This window comes from Anolis sagrei, chromosome 2 (genome assembly GCF_037176765.1).
Source record: "Anolis sagrei isolate rAnoSag1 chromosome 2, rAnoSag1.mat, whole genome shotgun sequence".
Classification (NCBI taxonomy): Eukaryota; Metazoa; Chordata; class Lepidosauria; order Squamata; family Dactyloidae; genus Anolis; species Anolis sagrei.
Genome location: NC_090022.1, coordinates 119,623,569 through 119,642,882, shown reverse-complemented (window position 1 = coordinate 119,642,882; position 19,314 = coordinate 119,623,569).

Genomic DNA, 19,314 nt, shown 5'->3' with positions numbered 1-19,314 from the left:
TTACTGACCAACATGATTGTCTAGTTTTCCCTTATCACTCTCTAAAATATACTCAATGAAACCCAACCAATGTGAGTCAAAATCCGATCTTTCAATTTTCCCCCTTAACACCCTCATTTCCGTCAATAGTTTATCATTTAAGGCTATGTTCCGTACCTCGCCATACCATACTTGCAGTGTGAGATTGGTTATTATCTTTCAATTCCTTGCAATAAGATTGTTTTACTGTGAGTAAAATAATCACCAATTCTTTCTTTTCCCTTTCTAAGTTCAGCTTTGGGGCCTCCATTAGTAATGCCAACCTAGTATCCAGGGTGATGTTTAGTTCTATAATTTTACCGATTTCCTTAACTATATTGTCCCAGATATTTATTATTTATTTATTTATTACTTGCACTTATTTACCGCCACTCTCAGCCCAAGGGGCGACTCGTGGCGGTGAACAACAACATGGAAAAGACAATTTACAGTCATCAGAACAATACATAACATGCTACTACTACTTGACATATACTTATACTATAGTAATACTAAAAATCCGCTTCGTCGTATCATGGGTCATAGTCAGTCTCATAGTCGTGGTCCATTCCGGTCGTCATTGCCAAGGATATAGTACTCAGTTGAAGGCCAACTCGAAGAGCCACGTTTTCAGGCTCCTACGAAAGGCCATAAGGGAGGGCGCCTGTCTAACTTCAGCAGGGAGGGTGTTCCACAGCCGGGGGGCCACCACCGAGAAGGCCCGCTCTCTCGTCCCCGCCAGGCGTGCCTGTGAGGCAGATGGGACCGAGAGAAGGGCCTCCCCGGATGATCTCAAGGTCCTCGTGGGCTCGTAGGCCAAGATGCGGTCTGCAAGGTATTTTGGGCCGGAACCGTTTAGGGCTTTGTAGGATAATACCAGCACCTTAAATTGGGCCCGGTAGCAGATCGGCAGCCAGTGGAGCTGGGACAGTAGGGGCGTTGTGTGCTCCCTACGCCCTGCTCCTGTTAACAACATGGCTGCCGCGCGCTGGACTAGCTGGACTAGCTGTTACCTTCCTGCTGAAGCGGTACCTATTGATCTACTCACATTTGCATGTTTTCGAACTGCTAGGTTGGCAGAAGTTGGGGCTAACAGTGGGAGCTCACCCCTCTCCTCGGGTTTGAACCGCCAACCTTTCGGTTGGCAAGTTCATCAGCTCAGCGGTTTAACCCATTGCTCCACCGGGTAGCAACATTCAGGGCAGCTTCGCAAAATGGTAAATGAAAAACAATCAAATTTAAGAACAAGTAAAATCATTTCATAAACCTTTAAAAAATCTTATTAATACACAAGCATTAAAAAGATAAAGGTCTACAAGAGATGCCAAAATTGTACATCATATTCCAAGGGTGGTTGAACACAGAATTCTCTAGACTAGAGGCATTGCCTAAATACCCTAAAGGCCTCTGATCCTGTGTGACTTTGAAAGCTAAGTAGGGCCAGTCCAGTTTAGGACTTGGGTGGAGGACTGATGATGAATACCATGTTCTGTAGGTGTAATATTTCAAAGGGAGGAAGTGGCTTTTAAAACTAACCCTCGAGTATCCTTTGCCTAAGAAAGCCCTATGAAATCCATGGGGTTGCCGTAAGTCAACAGGTGACTTTTAAAAGCCCCAACGCATTGCAGTGTAATCAGTTTTCAATTAATTTCTCTTCCTAATGATCCCTAACATGGAATGTTCCCTCTCTTCCCCATTTACTGGATTAATGTTTTCATGGAGCCATCCACATTGACAATCCTTTTACAGATTAGTCACTGCCAGCCACACTCCATTAATATAAACATTAAGTTGCCATTTAGCTCTAATGTGTATTCCTTTACACTTCCTTGCTTTACAAATCTATGGTTGGCAACCCCAGATTTGTGTAATTGGCTTTGGAGCACAGGCAGATCCATTTTCACTTCTCATTCCCATGATCCCTACCATTTCCCCCCTTTTCCCAGCAATTACACAGACTGAGGATATTTTTGTTATCAACTTATAAACTAGTATTTTTTAATGAGGCCATTTATTCATTTCTTTCTAAAGTTTGTACTATGTTACAGCTTACTAGCCGTCCCCTGCCACGTGTTGCTGTGGCCCCAGTCTGTGTATATATGTGTGTGTATATATTTGTACATATATGTGGCTTTGTGCATACGTTATAATGTAATTTTTATTTTTATTTTTGCTTGTTAAGTCTCTTCTGTTGTGTTTTTCAGTGTTTTTATGAGTGATGGTCATTCGTTGGCCTGACAAGTGTAGTGAGTCCAAATTTGATGTCAATTTGCCCAGTGGTTTTTGAATTATGTTAATCCCATAAACGAACATTACATTTTTATTTATATAGATGCGGCAAGCCTCCTTGAGTCCCATAGTGGCAAAAAGGTAGGGATCATGTGTGTATGTGTGAGTATATATGTATGTGCTGTCACACCCAAGCTGCTTTAAATGTCATTAGTAAGAATGTGTCTTAGCTTTCTATCAGCTTGGGGGATGCTGGTTTACCTACATGTTTGAGCAAGGAATTCCACAGATTCAATGTCCACACTACTGCTTTAGAGAAACGGTAATGATTTATTGACTGGTCTTGGGCTTATCTCCATCTAGGCACTATCTTGATTTCCTCACAACAAAGTCAATACTTAAAATTTGAAGATAACTGGTTGTTCTTGAAGTCACTGCTAATGACTTCAAGAACGAAGGAGACGAAGGACAGATTAAAGTTTATCTTACTCGCTTTCTCTGGTAAAAGGACCTCTGGGGCACCCAATGCTCAAGTTGATCAGGCTGGAGACTATTTATTTATTTATTGTGTCAGAAGCGAGTTCAGGGTACAGTTAAAATGCATTTAAAAACGCAAAGTTTTTAAAACTTGGCATTTTGCTAAATGTCCTTTGACCAGTAGCTGGCCACTTGGAGTGCCTCTGGTGTCTCTGTGAGAAGGTCCTCCATTGTGCTTGTGGAAGGGCTCAGGTTGCATTGAAATAGGTGGTCTGTGTTGCTCTTCTCCACGCTTGCATGTTGTGGACTCCACTTTGAAGCCCCATTTCTTAAGCTTAGCACAGCCTGTTCAGCGCCTTCCAGTCTTCTGTGTGCCTGGGAGGGAGTTTCTCATTCGGTCTCAGCCACTGATTAAGATGCAGGGTTTTAACCTGCCACTTTTGGAGTCTTGCTTGCTGAGGTGTTGCTTGCTCTCGATCTTAGGAAGTTTTTCTGGTTTTAAACCATTGGCATGCTGGCTGATATCCGAACAGAGGATGGGCCGGAGGCTGAGAGAACAGGTCTCTCCAATTGAGGCTTGGCACCTTGCTGAAGGCATTGGAAACTCCACAGGTCGCCACTAACCGGAGGTAGATCAGTATAGTTGAATGAGTTCCCAGAATGCTGGGGGTTATTGGCTTGAAATGGGTTGTCCAACTCCCAAATGACAAAATCCATTTTTTTGAGTGATGGTCAATCCGTGGGTTAGTAGGTGTCTTGTGGCTAAATTTGGTGGCAATTTGTCCAGTGGTTTTTGAGTTATGTTAATCCCACAAATGAACATTACATTTTTATTTATATAGATTTTATATTGTATTTTTGTATACAAATAGCAATAATATAGTACTAATATGACTTGGTTCATTTTAATGGTAAGGTAAAAATAGAAAGTGAATATATAACTCAAATTTTCCATCTTCTAGATAACTTCTTGGGTAAACCTTAACATGAATTTATTGTCGAAGGCTTTCATGGCTGGAATCACTAGGTTCTTGTGGGTTTTTTCGGGCTATAGGGCCATGTTCTAGAGGCATTTCTAGAGGCATCTAGAGGAGAAATGCCTCTAGAACATGGCCCTATAGCCCGGAAAAAACCCACAAGAACTTAATGAATTGCTTGCAAATTTTGCATGCATGTTGTATATACATTACCACTAGGTGGTGCTCCTGGTACACAAAATTTCTAGCATCCGCATTTTGCTGATATTTCAATTATTAAGATTGGCCATAGAAATGAACAGGGTTTCTAATTTTATAAATACTTGAGGACAAGATGAAGAAAATCAATATAGAGATGTATTAAAATATAATCCTGTAAGGAGGATTCTTTTCCAACTCATCCATATTAAACTGAATGGAATAAGAATATAAATTCTATTCCACCATACATGAAAATAGATTTAGCATAACAATATCCTCAAAGGTGTACCTTTGAAGAAGAAACTATAAAATTGTTTCAGTGATACTTCACACCATGTGAATTACAATATATATCCAATTGCAATGCATAGTCCATAACATTGTGAAATTATTCAGATATTTCTTGGGAACTGTTAAAGCATTTATTACAAGCAGTGCTAAAGGATTTGACCTCTGAATTATCAGAAGGAGGGGGGCTTTGAAACATGAATGATGTGCATCAAAGCTTTTATGCACTGCGAGAATTTATACTGCAGCAAAGTGGAAGAACAAATACATGGAAATTAGTATACACAAATATCCTCAAGGAAAATCTGTAATTTAGAGGTGAATATTATGTGGTTCTCCAATTGAATTGCAGCTCTGAGATTATTATTTTTCCCATTATTTGTGCTGACTAATATTGCCAGCAGTGGTGATCCATAAGCATCTAGACCAGTGGTTCTCAATCTGTGGATCCCCAGATGTTTTGGCCTCCACCTTCCAGAAATCCTAACAGCTAGTAAACTGGCTGGGATTTCTGAGAGTTGTAGGCCAAAACACTTGGGGACCCACAGGTTGAGAACCACTGATCTAGACAGTTGTGTAATTCCCATCCCTAATGGAGATGGCCACTGATGGACACAATCTTTGAACCATCTATTTTAGGACTCTCTAGACTGCACCCTTCAACATCTCACAGGTGAAAGTGTTAACATGTGTGACCCAGCAACATCTTACTTATTTACTTACTTAGACGATCCCTCATTGCCCGAGTAAGATTATCCTCCAAGTGCGCTGTCCTGGCGGTAGGTATGTAGGTGGCTGTGGAGCCCTATTCTTGACTGTGGAGCATCTTCTCTATTCGTGAGGGCATTGATTTCCAGGGGGAAGACGGTCACAGTCAGGGTTGTCTTGACGCGCCTTCCTCTTGGCATGTTTCTCTTTTTCGCCCTCCATTCGTGCCTCTTCAAATTCTACAGTTCTATTGGTCACAGCCGACCTCCAGCTAGAGTGCTCAAAGGACAGGGCTTCCCAGTTCTTGGTGCCTATGCCACAGTTTTAAAGGTTGGCTTTGAGCCCATCTTTAAATCTCTTTTGCTGTCCTCCAACATTTTATTTTCTGTCTTTAGTTTGGAGTAGAGCAACTGCTTTGGGAGACGGTGATTGGGCATTCGGACAAAGTGGCTGGTCCAGTGGAGTTGATGGCGGAGAACCATCGCTTCAATGCTGGTGGTCTTTGCTTCTTCCAGCACACTGACATTTGTCCACATGTCTTCCTATGAGGTTTGCAGGATTTTTCGGAGGCAGTGCTGATGGAATCGTTCCAGGAGTTGCATGTGACAGTCCATGTTTCGCAGGCGTATAGCAGGGTTGGGTGGAGAATAGCTTTATAAACAAGCACCTTGGTCTCTCTATGGATGTCCCATTCCTCAAACACTCTCTGCTTCATTCGGAAAAATGCTGCACTCGCAGAGCTCAGGCGGTGTTGTATTTCAGTGTCAATGTTGACTTTTGTGGAGAGGTGGCTATCAAGGTAGCAGAAATGGTCAACATTTTCTAATGTTACACCATTAAGCTGTATTTCTGACACTGGACAGGGATTGGCTGGTGACTGCTGGAAGAGAACTTTGGTTTTCTCAATGTTCAATGAGAGGCTGAGCTTCTCGTATGCTTTTGTGAAGGTGTTTAGAGTGGCTTGTAGGTCTTCTTCTGAATGTGCACAGACGACACTGTCATCAGCATATTGGAGTTCTATAACAGATGTTGTTGTAACTTTGGCTTTGGCTTTGGCTTTGGCTTTCAGTCTGCTGAGGTTAAATAGCTTGCCATCTGTCCGATAAATGATTTCCACTTCGGTGGGAAGCTTCCCATCAACAAGATGAAGTAGTGATGAAGATGGAAAATAAGGTTGGAGCAATAGCACACCCCTGTTTGACACCTGATTCCACATTAAATGGTTCACTTTGGGAGCCACTGCTATCCAAGACCGTTGCCATCATGTCATCGTGGAGGAGCCGCAGGATGTTTGTCAGGCACACATCAGTGTGGTCAATACGGCAAAATTATTAATGAGAAAGTGCATACAAGCCAGGAGAAGCTACAGCAGTTAACTTTTGAGCCTATTGGGAAGGACAAGAGTGTTCCCCCTCGTCTTCTCTCTTCCTGCTTAATTGAGTACAAACTATCTTTCGCACATTGGACACAAGTTTGTCGCTTTTGAAGTAAAATGAAGACAGAGAAGGACAGTGGGAGGAAGAGAGAGAACTTTTAAAAGCAGCTGAAAACGTGGGGCAACAGAAGTTTAACCAGGACTGTCCCTGTGAAAATAGTAGTGTGTGTTAGACATTATCTAGCTCTCTATGCTTTTGGACACACTCCCTCCTTTCACAACGACATCCCTATTTGGGAACGTCAAGGGCTGAACCCAAGATATATGATCTACCACTGAATTTGCCTTCTGGAGGCAAATTCTTCCCCATTTGGCAGTGGGCTTCCAGCTCAGAACCTGGAAAAAATGCCTCCTCCATTGCCCCATTTATTGGACTCTGATGGTCCAGTTCAGTCACTTCCTTTGTTGTGTTTACTGTAAGTTATGGTTATTACTACTTAATACACACATTTATCTAGTCCAGATGTTCAGTGGTTTGCACAATAATAAAAATTCAAAATATGATTCTTGTCTAAACAAATGCAATCCAAGGTCCTTTCTGGCATTAAACAGGGGCTTTGTTGTGCCTGAAAGAATTTTGAGCTGCAATTGTTTATAGAATATAGTATACAGGGCACATTTTATTGATTATAAATGAATATTGTAGTTATTTACAACTGCCCTTATTTTGATTTTTGTGGATTTAATTAATAGGTTCTCTTTAGGTCAAATTCTGGCAGAGGTTGATCATAAAGTCATACTGAATGATGTAGAAGATTGCCAAAGAGTTAGGTTAAAAATTAGGTTAAAATTAGCCATTTTTAAATTCACAGTTTTCCCACTTTCCGGGAGCCCTGTCTCCCTAATCCCCACGACAGTGGAGAGCGTACAGTATATTCATTATTAAGACTCTACAAACTTTATGAACGGAGGAGCATTATCTTAAGCATTTTAACACAGAAGAATGATTGGCCTCTGTGTTTAAAAATAAGACAGGCTTGGAAGACAATGACCACTCAAGAAACAAATATTTATTTTATGTTTCATAACTTGCCTTGAGACATTGCTTTTAATGAGCCATCCAAACATTCTCATGTCTGCCTTGGGGATGTTCTCTAAAGTCTGAGAAAACACAGCAACCCTTGCAGGCCAGAAACATAGGGCCCTTCCACACAGCCCTATATCCCAGAATATCAAGGCAGAAAATCCCACAATATCTGCTTTGAACTGGGTTATCTGAGTCCACACTCAGATAATGTGGGATTTTCTGCTTTGATATCTTGGGATATAGGGCTGTATGGAAGGACCCATAGTCATAGTACTGGCTTCAATCAGCATTTTCCTCAGGTTGCCCTATTATGTCAATATAAATATATCCTGAAAGAAATACACTTATATTGTCTTTCCAATTCAAGTGGCAGCAACAGAAATCCTACTTAGGTTTTCTAAACCCTCCATGAGAGGAGAAAGGATGCTAAGGATGAGTTTACTTCAGCTCTTACAGGATGTGATGATAGTGCTATGATTCTACAGAGTGTTTCAAAAAGATGGACCTGATTTGAAATCACTATATCTCTGCAACCACAAACCACCATAAATGACACTCTTAGCCTTTGCAAGGTTGAAGCATAGAGTTTAAAGGATTACTGCTAGATGCCTCCCCAAGTGCTGAAACAGACCCTAGCCCCTGTTATGCCCAAGATGGCAACCCTGCAACAGAAGGCCTAATGAGATATTTTTCATTTGCAAACTTATTTTTAATTTGTTTTTGCTCAAAATTGTTATAAAAAGATAACCTGATAAGTCATTAAACCTTCCACAACTTTTTGTGTCATTGCACTGTTGTCCTCATATTGTGAGGCATTATTATTATTATTATTATTATTATTATTAATTATATATATTTTTTTATTATTCCATATAAGTTCTGCAACAGCGAAACCTCTCCGTTCCAGTATTCCAAAGTAGATCAGATCTTCCAAAGCAACCGGTCAGAACTCAGGCATTCAGGAGGAGATTAAATTAATCATTCACAGAACTCAGAACTGGGGGAGGTGGAAGGAACATGTGTATTTAAAGCCCAACCTTAATATCCTAATAAAGGAGTTTTGGTTCCCACTTTGGAACTGTATATCACTGGTTTCTTGTGGAATATCATTTTAAAACACACATGGTTATATTCTGTTTGGGCCTCATGTATATATATATATAATATTAGAAATGCACTGAAGTGTTGATACCTAGATACAATCCAGTGCATAGGGGAAAATCTTAAATGAAATATTATGTGTTTCCTTGTGGAACTTTTCCAGCTTCCCGCTGTGAGGTGAGCTCACCCAAGGAGACAATGCTGGCAAGAAGAACCCAATACTGTCAACAAAGGATCTCATCTCCTGAGGGGATTTGAAGGATGGGAACTGCCAGACACAAACATCTCACTGATTAAACCTGTGTGCTTTCTATTGAACTGTTTGTATTTGCATAACCACCTAAGTGTCTTCAAGGCTCACCCTTTTGTGTAGACTGGTCCCAGCCTATAATCTTATCTCAGAATAATTAACATATTGCTTTAAATCATTTTGCCAGTCTAGTCCCATCCTCCTGGGTGGACTCTCCAAATGGCTCTAATTTCAAATGGGCAAATGACAGCTATGCATTTTTCTTGCCACAAGAAAGACTTCATCGATCTCTGATGTCAATGAATTCCCCAGTCAATGAGAACTCAAACCCAAACCTGACCATTTCTAAGCCAAACAGAGGAGGGTGCAGGACCTTGAGAGGATAAAATACCTTGTCTTGTATTGCATGGTCAGGTCCAATTCCTTTTGAGTGGTGACTCTGTATCAAACATTCTTTCAGGCCGGAAAGTTAATAAACCTCTTTGTTGCCTTCAAACCTGGTCTGCATGACTCCATCAGACTGCCAAAGTTGCAAGGCTTCCCTGCTTCTTGGATAGCTGAATTTCGGCTTCAGCACCATGTTGCCATCCTGAAATATACTGAATTGAAATTGGGTTGATCTTAACAGATTAGTGAGAGGGGCCAAAACTAACAAAATGAAGTTCAATGAGGACAAATTTAAGATACTCCACTTAGGCAGAAAAAATGAAATGCAAAGATACAGAATGGGGAACGCCTGGCTCGATAGCATTACATGCGAATAAGATCTTGGAGTCCTTGTAGACAACAAGTTATACATGAGCCAACAATATGATGCTGCAGCTAAAAAAGCCAATGTGATTTTGGGCTGCATCAATTGGTGGCTAGTGTCTAGATCCAGGGAAGTCAAGCTACCCCTCTAGTCTGCCTTGGTTAGAGCACACCTGGAATATTGTGTCCAATTCTGGACACCACAGTTGAAGAGAGATGTTGACAAGCTGGAATGTGTCCAGAGGAGGGTGACTAAAATGATCAAGAGTTTGGAGAACAAGCCCTATGGGGAGTGGCCTTTAGAGCTGGGCAAGTTTAGCCTGCAGAAGAGAAGGCTGAGAGGAGACATGATGAGGGCCATGTAGAAATATGTGAGGAGAAGTCGTAGTGAGGAGGAAGAAAGCTACCCTGGAGTCTAGGATGTGGAACGATGGCTTCAAATTACAGGAAAGGAGATTCTACCTGAACATCAGGAAGAACTTCCTAACTATGAGAGCTGTTCAGCAGTGGAACTCTCTGCCCTGGAGTCTGGTGGAAGCTCCTTCTATGGAGGCTTTTAAACAGAGGCCATCTGTTGGGGCTGCTTTGAACGCGATTGTCCTGCTTCTTGGCAGGGGGTTGGACTGGATGGCCCGCAAGGTCTCTTCCAACACTATGATTCTTTGGAACAAGCTGTATAATTAATTGCTATGGTTTCATCCAGTGAGATCCTGGAATTTGAGTTGAGGGAGGGACCTCTAGAATCCTCTGGTTTCTCTGACCAAACTACAAAACCCAGGATTCCCTAAGTTATTGCTATGGCAATTAAAGTGGAGCACTGGAACTATGTAATTAGAAAGGACCATGGGATTCAAAATTATAGTGGGAATGGAACAGGCTCCCTGCTGCCTTCCAAATCATGATGGGGGATGGAGATGCCGAAGGAGGGCTGCAGGTTCCTGATGGCAATAAGAGCTGTTAGACTCAAATTAACCCTCATTTGGGGTGATTCCACAAAAATCTAGCAGAGTGCCAGAAGCACAGTTCATAACCTGCAGAAACATATGTGTAATGAGCCAGGATTAGTTTGCATTCAATAGGATGGCATAGGCTTGCAGGAGCCACAACTTTAAGTTCCAAAAATATATGTTTATCAAAGTCAATTAACTAACTAGTTTACTAAGCTATCTTCAAAGAAAGGTAAAAGGATAAAAATAAGAAAATATCAATGCAGCTACATCTTGCCTGGAGAAAGGCAAGATGCTTCCTTACCCAAAGGAAGACAAAGGCAGGAAGAGAAAGGGCCAAAATGGAGAATGACCACATGGTCTATAAGCCGGGGCAATCAAAAAGGGAAAGTTACCTTAACACTCACAGAGATCACATTGCTAAATACTCAAAGGGAGAGGAGATAGTGGCAAGGAAGAAGAGTAAGACAAAGCCTCTTCTGGGATAAGCATGCATAGGAATTTGGGGAAGGAATCCCTCACTCTAATTCTCTCTCTAGTCTAGCTACTCATTGAGGACTGGAGACTTGTGCAGTCAGGGATGAAACCCAACAGTTCCAGTCATGAGAGGAAAATTGAGGATGTCACAGCAGGTTTTTTTTTTTTTTTTGGACTAAAGCTTTACATCCAATACAGCTGGCTAAGGGATCCAAGGGCTTACAGTTTTCAAGTCCTCTTTCATTTCCTCCATTCTGTCTCTCTCTTTTCTGTCCTCTCCCATCAGTCTGCATATCATGTCTGCTGTGTATGCTCAGTCCCTGCAATAGGCTATTTTTGCAGAATGAAGAGGCCCTCTCCTTCTTAAAGTTGATTTATTCTGCCACGTTAATGGCATCATATCCTGAAATATAAATCCTAAAGGTGTCATTGATAATTTATATTTGCACAGGGATTGAAATAAATTGAGCACACAAGGGCAGAACGTAAAAGCAAAAGGGGAATACAAAATATATTCCCGTGGCAGGAGAATAGATACAACTTTTCAAGTGAATATTTGCTATCTCTCCCCGCAAAATAAATTCTTAAAAGCAAATCTTGGTTTTTATAAAAGGAGTACCTTTGTATATGAGGAGCACCATTTTACTATTCCATTGTATATATTAGGACTTGGGATTTAATGGATTTTGTGTTGCATGGTGAGTACCAAGGGCCCACGGTACAGTGCATTGCTCAAGTGAGAAACACATGAGCCCGATTCACATCTGGACATAGGTTTGCAACATATTGGAAGGGTTTACACATGTTGGTTCCTAACCTGTGGCAAGATGGTCAGGGGCACCAGTCTTGGGAGTGGGGGGAATAAGTCAACAGATTGGTTTGCGGTATAAGGACGAAGAAAATGACAGACAAGAGAAACCACATGTTACAGGACAAAGATGGTTCAGTGGAGCTGGGATTAAAAAGTGAAATACAAGAGACTCTATATGTCAGGTAAGAGATTGCATGAATACTTCTAGATGGGGAGCAAAAGGCCTGTGCAACTAATTTTCTGTTGAAAGGGAAAAGAGGCAAGAAGCTGTGAGGACAATGGTGAGCTTGCCAATATAATATGTACTTTTCTTGTTCCAATCTTTTCTAAAATACTGGGATTGCACAGGACCTCCCTTGATTGAAAGTACCTTACTCCCCAATCTAGATTAGCTGCAGGGCACCTCTCCAGTCTCATAGGCATCCCACCATTGCTACCTGATCCATTTAAAATAGAAGTGCAAGAGACAGAATCCTGGGTCTTTCTGGTATAGAAAGTATGCAATCTGCTTTTGGATCCAGGATCCTTTTTGTATAGCTCAGAAGGCCATAACCTTTTTCTTTCCAGACATGGTAATTCCCATCAGTCTTCACCAGCTCGGCCAGGGGTGAGGGATTTGCTGGGGACTGCAGCTCAGTGACATGTTGAGAGCTGATCTTTGCTCACCATAACCTCTGTATCCTTGGATTCAACTTTCCCCAGCTTGAGCGATTTATGGGTTGAAAATGTTCTGGAAAATCCAAAATGCAGAGGCATATTTTTTATTATGTCATTGTATATAGTGGGACTTGAGTGTCCACATATTTTGGTACCCATGGGTGTCCTGAAACCAAACCTCAGTGGATAACAGGGATGCACTTTAAACAGTCTGGTGTTTGGTTCAGTATTTATCTCTCTCAAGAACTTCCTGGGTGGAATTAGATAAACCACTTTATTTCAGCCTCAATTCATCACTTATTATATGACTACTGTAGTGCCAACCATTTTACTACATTAGTAAGAATGGCATCATCATCATCATCCTGATCAAGAAATAGATGTAAATAATTACTCCAGATATTCAGCATGATGGATTCCTTCCTACCCAAGTTATATTTTGGACTATAACTCCTCAAATCCCTCCGTCTGTAAACCCAAAGTTCTTCTAAGTCCTTAAACAAAACAATAACTTTCTCACAATGAGTGATAGAATATATCACTCTTTTTCCTTCATGAAGCCCTGCCTTTCAGTCATATCACAAGTAAAGAGGACACTTGGCTGAAGTCCTAGAACTTCAAAGCAGAGTTTCCAAACAGGCACCCACTCCTCCTTCTGCTGCTTTCTTTTTAAACCCCCCATTGATGTTCATTTCTTCAAACATATGGCCAGGGGCTAAATGGGCTGTGAAGAACTCAGCAGTCCTGTACTTCAGGCAGAAATCCACAGGGTAGAATAGATTTTGGGGTCTGGAAGAACCAAAGTATCAGAGCATCCTTCTTTTGTATAGCCTGGAAGTTTCCAAATAGTGATATCTGCTTACCAGCAACATTCAAGGCCTGGGGATGTCTTCTTGACCTGAACTGTCACACTAGAACTGAGCAGTGTAGGTGTTTGGTCCAGCAAATGCAAACAAATTAGACAAAATGTGCTTCTTGGTCACACTCATCCAGCATTCTAAAGCTTTCCCTCTGCAAACACATGTGAACAATTACTTATCTTATTCAATCTCGCTTGTCCTTTCTTTCTGTGAATTTTATAATGTTATGAGATTCCAGGTTTTGGGGTTCTACAAACAAGCCATATAAATATTGCTTAAGGACAAATGTGCCCTCAGAGGCTTAATCAGGACCTGTATTTCCCCTGGGTTCCTGGGTATTATAGTTCTGTGAAAAGGTGGGACAGACCATATTAAAGTGGAGGTGAGAGGATCCATGTTGCTCCAAATGTTTTGGTTACTACAACTGTTGGCCATCATGGCCAGCCAGGGCTGATGGTGCAAGGGTCTGAGAACCTCTGGCTAGTCGCAGATACCCCACTCCTGTATTGGAGATTTGTGAGCATCCCCAAAGCAACACATATGTCAAATGTGTTGCTAGCAATCTGAACAGCACATGTGTGGGAACACTGAAAGTAACCACAACATGTGGCTCCATTTTGGCATGTCAAATGGCTCAATTCCTGCTTGGACCCAGTCAAGTCTATCCGCTGCTGGAGCTTGTTTATCTCAGCAGTGCAGAAATGCTCTTATGTCTGGTGCTGGGAAATATTTCAAACACACAAAACAAACAAACAAGCAAACTAATAGCTATGTGCATGCAGCCAGTTAGATAATTTGTTCTGAAATAAGTTTTTCTTGGCAGCCACGTCAAAGAAAAACAAGGAAATTATTTTTGTGAAAAGAGGAGATGTTTGTGACTCCCCTCCTCCTCTTTCCTTTCCTTCCATTGCTCAGACCTCTTCTCAGACTGGATGCAAAGAAAGGAAGGGGGTAAGATGCAAAAAAGAAAGAGAGAGAGAAGGAAAAGGCAGCACAATAGATTATTCTGAATAAATGCCTCTGTAGTTCTCGCTTCATAGACCTTGGTTTCTATTCTACCCTTAGATAGACCTTAGATAGACATGCGACTTGCGACCCCCCCCCCCCCCAATTACTTCTTATGGCAACACAAGAAGCTTTCTGTGTTGCTGCAGTAGTGACATACTCTGGCTCTGCCCAACATCACCCATGGGGCCATGCCAGCATCATTTGATGGGAGCTGGCAGGCTCCGTGTGTGATATAGGGCAGAACTGGCATATGCCACTGAAATCTGCCCTTGTAATGAGGTAGTTAGGCTTGATCTACACTGACATATAACCCAGACTATCAAATCAGAAAACCCAAATTTGTACCCATTTACACTCTCATATAAAATATTATATGCTTTGAATTGGATTATATGAAAGCATAGACTCATATAATCCAGCTCAAAGCAGATAATGTGGATTAGGTTAGGTAAAGGTTTTCCCCATAAAATCCAGTCATGTCCGACTCTGTGCGGTAGTGCTCATCTCCATTTCTAAGCCAAAGAGCCAGTGTTTCCATAGACACCGCCAAGGTCATGTGGCCGGCATGGAGCGCCAATACCTTCCTGCCAGAGCAATACCTATTGATCTACTCACATTTGCATGTTTTCGAACTGCTAGATTGGCAGAAGCTGGGGCTTACAGCGGGCGCTCACGCTGCTCCCTGGATTCGAACCTGTGACCTTTCAGTCAGCAAGTTCAGCAGCTCAGCAGTTTAACCCACTGCACCCCCGGAGGCTCAGATAATGTGGATTATCTGATTTAATAATCTGGAATATATGGCAGTGTAGATTCATTCTAAAGCAAGCATTTCAGGCAGCAGATGTTGGGAGGCAGCAGTGGCAGCCCATCATCCATTTTCTTTTGTTGAAGGACCCAATAGTGTGCCTCCTCAAAGCTAGATATTTAGTTTTGAAACTGAATTGCCAGTCTAGCTCACTTCTGTTTATGGAATTGCCATTTTACCCTTTGTGTCAGGTATTTTGGAACATTCCTGTGAAGAAGAAAGAGAGCAGGGAGCTTGACAAGCCTAATCCTAGGCCTTTTCTACACTGCCCCTCTATCCCAGGATCTGATTCCAGATTATCTGGCAGTGTAAACTCACATAACCCACAGCAGATTATCTGGGATCAGATACTGGGATATAGGGCAGTGTAGATCCAGCTTTAGTATGCTTGTGAACCTCCTAGTTTTAGCTTCTGTATCAAAGATGAGAAATTTCTGGCTACTAGGCCTCCCTGATTGATTTAGAAAAGCTTCTGAAGAGACCCTCCTGAAATTTTGCCCATTTAAAGAAGTGGGGGAGGGGGGGGGCAGAAGGGAGGCTGGACCAGTCCCTTGAAAGGCTCTCCCCAAGGGAGCAGGTCATTCAGCTTGGTTTGCTCCCTGGCTTTGCCAATGATAAAGTTGCCCCTCAACTGGTGAAGCATTCAACTCATAAATAATTAGCAACCAGCCTGAAATGTCCTTTAATTTGGTTAGTTTGATCCTTAATCTAAAAATCTTTTCTGCTGGAAAAGCAGCAGGAACGGATCCAGGCTAGAATCCTGCACACAATCTACACTGGCATATACATGCTAATTTTGATTATGGCAGTGCAATTAGACATTACTGTAACCGTTACCCAAGCAGCTGTACTTTTTTGTTGTCATAAGTGTGTCCCCTAGCACATGTTGACTGGGGCCTACTGACTATGGTGCATTGTGCACAAACATTGGGATGTGATGCAGGGTGTATGATTACTTGTGCAACAGTACAATTCATTAGTGGAGACACACATTCAAGGCATAAGCACAATGGTGCAACTTTATCCCAATGTAACCCCTCTGTTGGATCATGGCCACAAACTTCAACATGGCCCAAACTATACACATAGCCATTGCAAACCATTGCTGGAAGCTAGCATACATTTACAGGAACTGTTGTTGAGCAATTTAGAATGGCTGTGGATTATATATTCCAGATTATTAAATCAGATAAGCCATTATGGGTTGCCTGGTGAGAAAGAGAAGTCAATATTACAGAATAAATCTCACCAAGTTGAAGAGAAAGCCATCAAGGTTTTTTTTATTTTATTCCAACTGGAAAGGATGATGATTGCAGTGATCTGACAACAAAATTGACATGCCCACTGAGCAAAAAGATACAATATTTATAGCCTTCAGATTAAAATGTTTCCATGCCCACCCCTCTCCCCCGCTTCCGAGCTGGCTTTGTTATGATAGACTGTGATGTCAGCAAGCCAGCAGGAGAGCCAATGGTGGTCCGAGCCCTGCTTTGGCCTCTCAGTCAGTGAGGTGGAAGGGAGGCAGGCAACAGGGAAACAGTCAAGAAGTGTCTAGTTGACTGGATTAAGATGACCAGTGTTTGCTAAATGGCTGAGCAATGACCTTTAGGCTCTCAAGCCTAGCCAAGGTTATTGTTTGATTCTTTGGATTTATGTCTTGGTCTAACCCCTAGGGGCTATGTCCTTTGTTTTTACAGTCCTAAGATATGGAGTTGATTGATGAAGTTGGAGACTAGTTTTGGCCAGTGGGGTTGGCACAAGGAAAAAAGGCTGTGGTGAAATCCTAATTCCTTGCAGACAGGAAGACACCCTTTGTTTTGGGTGATTAAAATGTCCATAGATCCTATCATTCCGGGTGGTCTGGCCTTGCCCTCTGAGGTCTCATTTTGATAAGAGCCATTTATTTATTGTCCATGCAACTGGGCTTGCTGAAACCTTTTGTTAAGGGATTACCAGCTCAAGGGTTGTGGAAGGACTTCCTGAGCCATGAGAGTTGCTGGTCTTATGAAACAGTGGCTTTTCCTTCATGTTTTCATATAAACATACATACACATAGGGGATGGGGGATGGGGCAAGGGAACATACAAGGAATTCATAGGAAGAGAGGGGGAATCATGCAGGGTCTAAGGGAAAGTCACGTCAGCCCCCCAAAGTCCATAAAAGTTCATAAAGTTTGGGTTACAGGGATGTTGTCATGTAGGGTCTTGGGGCCATGGAAAAAGCCGTAGGTTCCTACATGGGGGAAAGATAGGGACTGTGGGATCATTCCAGCCTGGTGTCCTTGGCAAAACTATGAATTCCCTGATTTTGAACTATCTTTTACAGAGTCCTGGGGAGGGGGGTCACCTCAGATCTCAGCACCAGTTAAGTTACTGAAAACCAAACCATGGATGATACTATTTTCATAGAAGGTAACAGTTACAGATGGCATAGTGGAGCCCCTTTAAGTGGCAATGCCTTTTTTGCTCCCTTTCCCCTCCGCTCCTCCTACTATCCTGGAGTAGCTACAAGAACATATTCTTCTGGTGTTGACATGCTGCCTAATAGGAATTTCCTGAATAAGGCCTCAGAGTATTGCCAATGGGTAGCTAGCCATGTGGATAAAGGCAGAGCAAGTATTTGCTAGAGGTCCCCAAGGCATTCTGGAAGGGAAGGATGAATGAATGGATACGTCAGAACTCATCAGTAAAGAATTAGCAAGTTTATGAAAACAACCATTTGGACTTGAAGACTATATAACCATCCAAAATCTTGTCTAGTGTAGTCATGCAATCTTTTTAAAAAATGATGTGGATTCAGTCTTAATTAAACACTATTTGTTTTGTAAGATTAACTTAAGGGGCATACAAGAGGTCTTTCCAGGACAACTTTTTTTAAAAAAAAAGCTAATATATTAGAAGTCAAAATTTTGCAAGGAAAACCAAGACCCATGAAATAAAACCAGATCTTGGAAAAAGCTCCCACAGCCAACATGATTTAATTATAATTTTATTTTTCACCAAGGGCCCTTCCACACAGCCCTATATCCCAGAATATCAAGGCAGAAAATCACACATTATCTGACTGTGGGCTCAGATAACCCAGTTCAAAACAGATATTGTGGGATTTTCTGCCTTGATATTCTGGGATATAGGGCTATGTGGAAGGGCCCTAAGACTACAGAGCTCTGAATAAACTATCAACAGATTGTTGATTTTGTATACCCACTTCATGCCTTATCCAAGATTCATGGGAAGCATAATTTTATGAGGCAACTGAAAATTCTTCATTAGTTATCTGACCACTGTCAAAGAAATACATTCCCCAGGATTTTCTGGTGAGAAATCAGACAAAACCTGCATGAAGTGTGTTTTATTTATGCCCTGGATTTGCAGAACTGTGGCACAGACTGATTTATAGGTCAGAAATAATATTCAGAGTGGGGAAAATATAGCAGCAGAGAGCTAGCAAAGTCACAGACTCTCCCATGTGTCTTCTTTATCAATGGAAGCAAAAACTAGGGCCCTTTCTACGCTGCCATATAATCCATGCTGTCAAAGTAAATAATCCACATGATATGCTTTGAACTGGATTATATGAGTCTACGCTGCCATATAATCCAGTTCAAAGCAGATAATCTGGATCTTACATGGCTGTGGAGAAGGGGCCTAGGAGGCACCAAAGAAACAAGATTTGTCTCATGGTGTTCAAGTGATCAATGTTTTTATTGATAAAAAAGGCACAACACACTTGGGCCCCCTGGTGGTGTTGCAAGCTTGGCGATTTGAATCCAGGGAGCGGGGTGAGCTCACACTATTAGGCCTAGCTTCTGCCAATCTAGCAGTTCGAAAACATGCAAATGTGAGTAGATCAATAGGTACTGCTTTGGCGGGAAGGTAACGGCACTTCATGCAGTCATGCTGGTCACATGACCTTGGAGGCGTCTACCGACAATGCCAGCTCTCAGGCTTAGAAACGGAGATGAGCACACCCTTCAGAGTTGGACATGACTAGATTTAATGTCAGGGGGAACCTTTAACTTTACCTATGTTCTCAAAGACCTTCTTCAGGGGCTTTTGAAAATATAGCTTCAGAAGCTGAAACTCTCACACCATGTACTGGATAAAAAAATTACGTACCAATGCACACAAGGCTTTTTAATCAATAAAAACAGTAGTAAAGCATTAAGTGTTTTGAGATATTTCTCTAGTTTTTCAGATCTTCTTCAATGACATTTCTTTTGGCATTTGAAAATTGGTCTACTTATTAGACATAATATGCCAATGATGAATGGAAATTGACAAGTCAG